The sequence below is a fragment of the Trichechus manatus genome, unplaced genomic scaffold, assembly GCF_000243295.1.
Source record: "Trichechus manatus latirostris isolate Lorelei unplaced genomic scaffold, TriManLat1.0 scaffold00005, whole genome shotgun sequence".
NCBI lineage: Eukaryota > Metazoa > Chordata > Mammalia > Sirenia > Trichechidae > Trichechus > Trichechus manatus.
In genome coordinates, this window is record NW_004443941.1 from 6,397,986 (window position 1) to 6,403,953 (window position 5,968).

Sequence of the window (5,968 nt, forward strand, 5' to 3'; positions counted from 1 at the left end):
AGAAAGAAATAATTTTGAGAGCAACTCATGAAAAGCAAACTTCACTTACAAAGAGAGCTCGATAAGATTAAGCAATGACTTCTCATCAGAAACCATGCAGGCAAGAAGGCAATGGGATGACATATACAAAGCCCTGAAACAAAAGAACTGCCAACCAAGAATCATATAACCAGCAAAACAGTCTTTCACAAATGAGGGTAAAATTAGCACATTCACAGATAAGGAGAAATTAAGGGAATTTGTAACTACCAGACCAGCCCTACAAGAAATATTATAGGGAGTCCTTTGGATAGAAAACCAAAGACATCAGACAACAACCTGAGATAAAGACACATGACAGCATCACCCAGATACCAAGCCAGACAAACACTTTACAAAAGCAAAATAAAGCTACAGAACTGATTACAGGGAACCAGAGATATTAAGTTGTAAACAGCGACAACTTCAAAACAAAAGGTGGAATGAGTGGTGTAGTTATAGAACTTCCATATGGAGAGGAAGTGGGATTGTTAAGGTTGTGTGTCAACTTGGCTGGGCCATGATTCTCAGTGGTTTGGCAGTTATGTAATGATGTAGTCTGACAGTTATATAATGATGTAGTTATCCTTCATTGCGTGATATAATGTAATCACCTCCATGATGTGATCTGACGTAATCAGCCAAGCAGTTGAAAGGGGAGTTTCCTCAGGGATGTGGCCTGCATCCAATATATACGGATGTTCTGCCAAAGCTCACTGACTTTTGCTCGCTCTGGATCCTGCATCTGGATCGTTATCATCTGACCTCAAGCTCTTGGGACTTGAGTCAGTGGCCTGCTGTATTGCCTACCGATCTTGGGATTCCTTGGCCTCCACAGCTTGTGAGCAAGCAGCCTGCTGTCTTGCCTGCCAATCTTGGATTCATCAGCCTCCACAGCCTGTGAGCCAGTAGCCTGCTGTCTGGTCTGCGGAACTTAGGTTCATCAGCCCCTGCAGCTATTTGAGTCAGGAGAAGCCTCCAGCCTGACGCCTGACCCATGGACTTCGGACTTGCCAGCCTAACCACGTGAGCTGTCGCCTTGAGATAAATCTCTCTCTCTGGTCCCTCCTGATAATGTGTCCAAAGTATGTGAGATGAAGTCTTGCCATCCTTGCTTCCAAGGAGTACTCTGACGGTAATTCTTCCAAGATAGACTTGTTCGTTCTTTCGGCAGTTCGTGGTATACTCAATATTCTTCACCAACACCATAATTCAAAGGTATCAATTCTTCTCCAGTCTTCCTTATTCACTGTCCAGCTTTCACATGCATATGAGATGACTGAAAATACCATGGCTTGGGTCAGGTGCACCTTAGTCCTCAAAGTGACATCTTTGCTTTTTAACACTTTAAAAAGGTCTTCTGTAGCAGAGTTGCCTAATACAATACGTCATCTGATTTCTTGACTGTGGCTTCCATGAGCGTTGAGTGTGGGTCCAAGTAAAATGAAATCCTTCACAATTTCAATATTTTCTCTGTTTAGCATAATATTGCTTATTAGTCCAGTTATGAAGATTTTTGTTTTGTTTATGTTGAGGTTTAATCCATATGGAAGGCTGTAGTTTTTGATCTTCATCAGTAAGTGATACAAGTCCTCTTCACTTTCAGCAAGCAAGGTTGTGTCATCTGCATACTGCAGGTTGTTAATGAGTCTTCCCCCAATCTTGACGCTGCGTTCTTCTTCATATAATCCAGCTTCTCAGATTATTTGCTCAGCATACAGATTGAATAAGCATGGTGAAAGAATACAACCCTGACGAACACCTTTCCTGATTTTAAACCACGCAGTATTCTCTTTTTCTGTTTGAACAACTGCCTCTTCGACTATGCACAGGTTCTGAAGGAGCGCAATTAAGTGTTCTGAATTCCCATTCTTTGCAACGTTATCCATAATTTGTTACGATCCACACAGTCAAATGCCTTTGCAAAGTCAGTAAAACACAGGTAAACATCTTTCTAGTATTCTCTGTTTTCAGCCAAGATTCATCTGACATAAGCAATGATATCCCTCATTCCATGTCCTCTTCTGAATGCAGCTTGAATTTCTGGCAGTTCCCTGTTGATGTACTGCTGTAACCATTTTTAAATTATCTTCAGCTAAATTTTACTTGTGTGTGATATTAATGATATTGTTCGACTATTTCCACATTCTGTTGGCTCACTTTTCTTTGGAATGGGCACAACTATGGATCTCTTCCAGTCAGTTGGACAGGTAGCTGTCTTCCAAATTTTTTGGCATAGACAAGTGAGCACTTCCAGTGTTGCATCCATTTTTTAAACATCTTAATTTGTATTCCATCAGTTTCTGGAGACTCGTTTATCGCCAATGCCTTCAGTGATTTTTTTCCTATGTGTTGTAAACCCTAATCTCTGCCTATGGTTAATAAGGAAAGTTTAGGTTATGTTAAAAAAGGATTAGGGTGGGATGCAACACCCTTACTCAGGTCACAGCCCTGATCCAATGTAAGGGGAGTTTCCCTGGGGTGTGGCCTGCATCATCTTTTATCTTACAAGAGATAAAAGGAGAAGGAAGCAAGCAGAGAGATACGAACCTCAGAATACCAAGAAAGAAGAGCCAGGAATGGAGTGCTTTCTTTGGACCCAGGGTTCCTGTGCCGAGAAGCTCCTAGATCCAGAGGAAGATTGATGACAAGGACCTTCCCCCAGAGCTGACAGAGAGAGAAAGCCTTCCCCCGGAGCTTGTACCCTGAATTCAGACTCCTAGCCTCCCAGACTGTGAGAGAATAAATTTCTGTTTGTTAAGCCATCTACTCATGGTATTTCTGTTATAGCAGCACTAGATAATGAAGATAGTCATACTGATGTTTAACGTTTTCTTCCTCCTCTAGTGTGTCAGCTCCATAACATTATGGAAAGTCAATATCTTGTCTGCTGTATCTTCAGTACCTAGTACATATTGTTGTGTACCATCGAGTCCATTCCAACTCATGGTGACCCTATAGGACAGAGTAGAATTGCCCCATAGGGTTTCCTAGGCTGTAACTTTTATGTGGTCTTTTCTCCCATGGAATGGCTGGTGGGTTCAAACTGCTGACCTTTCAGTTAGCAGCTGAGCACAGAGGAGGTGCTAAAAATTTTTAAAGAATGAATACATAAATTAATTAATTAATTTATTACTAAACTGCTATTTATAGATAAGAAACATCAGTATGGACTAAATATATGGTTTCTCAATGGAGACATTATTGAATTTGGAGCATAACAATTCTGTGTTTGCAGGATGGTTTAATGCATTGCAGTCTGTTTAGCATCCCTGGTCCCTGCCTACTAAATGCCACTAACACCCTCAAACCTCCATCACCTAACTCACTCCTCCTCCCTTTATCATTGTGACTAAGCAAAGGTCCCCAAGAGTCCAAAGCACGTGCTCCACCCCTGGCTCTTCTTGCTTGCTGGTAATGAGGTCCCTCTCCTCTCTTCTCGATTCTCTATTTTGTATCTCAAAAGAAACTGACCCAAGATGCAATCTAATCCTGTAGATTATGTCCTGCCTCATTAACATAAGTGTCTCTAATCCTGCCTCAATAATATCATAGAGGTTAGGATTTACAACACATAGGAAAATTGCATCAGATCACAAAATGGAGGACAACCACATAATACTGGGAATCACGGCCTGGCCAAGTCGATACAAATTTTGGGGGACACAATTCAATCCTAACAACGACCAAACCTGAAACTTCTCCCCCAAAATCTGGCCTTCCTCAGACATCTCTAACACAGATACAATTGTCCATGCCTTGCCATATTTGACTCTTCCCTCTCCTTCTCCCCGCCCCCCATATCCACTGTATCACCAAGTCCTATCAATTCTACCTCTGACGCATCTCTTGAATCTGTCCACTCTTCGCCAGCCAACTTCCAATACCCTAGTTTAGACCTCCATCATTTGGAATCTGTATTTCACATGACCATCTTCCCCTTGTGTGTCTCTCTGTGCCTCTTCTCCTCTTTTTATAAGGCAGCACTCAGATGGGATTAGGACTTACACTACTCCAGTACGACCTCATGTTAACCTAACTGATAACACCTTCAGAGATGCTATTTCCAAACAAGCTCATATTCACAGGTACCAGAGTCAGGACTTAAAGGTAAATTCTTGGGGGGACTATATAGGGTCACGATGAGTCAGAATTGACGCAACGGAAACCGGTTTGGTTTTTGATTTTAGAAGGATATATTAAATCCACTTTTTCTGACATAAACTGTGAGGATAATCATCAACATAAAATTCCTCACTTTTCACTTCTCTGTTCAATTCTGACACCAACTTCCCATGCGGCACTTCTTCCTTTGGCCCTAACCACTCTGAGCTAGGTCAGAGCCCACAAGTTAAAGGGCGCAGTCCTCCAGACTGCCGAATAGGCCCAAGACTTGAGATGCCAGGCATGAGCTGACACCCTCACTACAGACCTACTGGATTCCACACTCTCTTGGGTTTGATAATTCACTAGAACGACTCACAGAACTCACAGTAAGAACTATACTTGTAACTACAACTTCATTACAGGTAATCCCCGAATTAAGACATATCTGAGTTACAACGAACTTCACTTACCACCCTCTGTTTAGGTTGTTTTGTTGTTGGGGTTTTGTACATCTTATCATTAGTAATATGCTCTATGTACTACATACAATGTTGCAGTGTGTAATCTGCTGATGTTATCATTCTCAAATGTTCACTCGCAGATGTTCAATGTTATGATTTACTGTTCAAAAAACTGACATACAGAAGGCTAGCGTCTGGTCTACAGAAAAGTCAGTGTCGGTATTGCGAGTCATAATCGATAGAAAGTTGGGCAATGTTCAACTCTAATGACATACGACAATTGTACTGCACGTGCCTGACAGCTGTTACTTGATAATGCCCCAGGACACCCTCCTCATGTAGATGATCTAAATCAAGATGTGAAAGTGCTGTATCTACCTCCCAATACGACAGCTGTGATTCAGCCTACAGATCAAGGTGCAATTGCCACCTTCAAGGCATACTACCTAGGGACTACATTTGCTCAGGCAATAGCTGCAACAGATGGAGGTACAGTGAGATTACATGATTTCTGGAAGAATTATAATATTCTTCAGTGTATCTGGAACACTGCATCTTCCTGGGAGGAAGTTACAGGAAAATGCATGCAGGGGATTATGCAAAAAATTGCTGAGTTATGTGAACATGTCAAGCATTTGATCAGGATAATATCATGGAAGACATTAGTAGAAAAATCATCCATGTGGCAAGAACACTGAATTTAGAACTTGGTATCGCTGATATGGAACAGTTCGTAGATCACAAAGAAGGGAATTGACAGATCAGGACTTAATGAACTTTGAAGAAGAAGGAAATAATGAGGAAGGAGAGAAGTTGTCTGTGATGGTTAAGGTTATATGTCAATTTGGTTAGGCCATGATGCTCAGTGGTTTGGCAGGTATTATGTAATCATCCTCCCTTTTGTGATCTGATATGAGCAGCCAATCAGTTGAAAGGGGAGTTTCCCTGGGGGTATGGCCTGCATTCAGCATATATGGATGTTCTGGCAAAGCTCGCTCTCTTTCCATCCTGCATCCAACTTGTCATTCTCTGACCTCTGGTTCTAGAGACATGAGCCAGCAGCCTGCCACCTGACCTGCAGATTTTGGGTTCGTTAGCCCCTGCAACTACATGAGTCAAGAGAAGCCTCCAGCCTGATGCCTGACCCATGGATTTGGGACTTGCCAGCCTCCGCAACTGTATGAGCCATTTCCTTGAAATAAATCTCTCTACATATATTTATATATACACTTCACTGGTTTTGCTCCTCTAGAGAACCCAGCCTAATTCACTGTCAAAAAATTTTACAAATGGAAAATACAGACAAAAAATTGGAAGAATTCAGGAAGATGATGCAGGAACAAAATGCCAAAATAAATTCACAATTAGAAATTATACAAAAA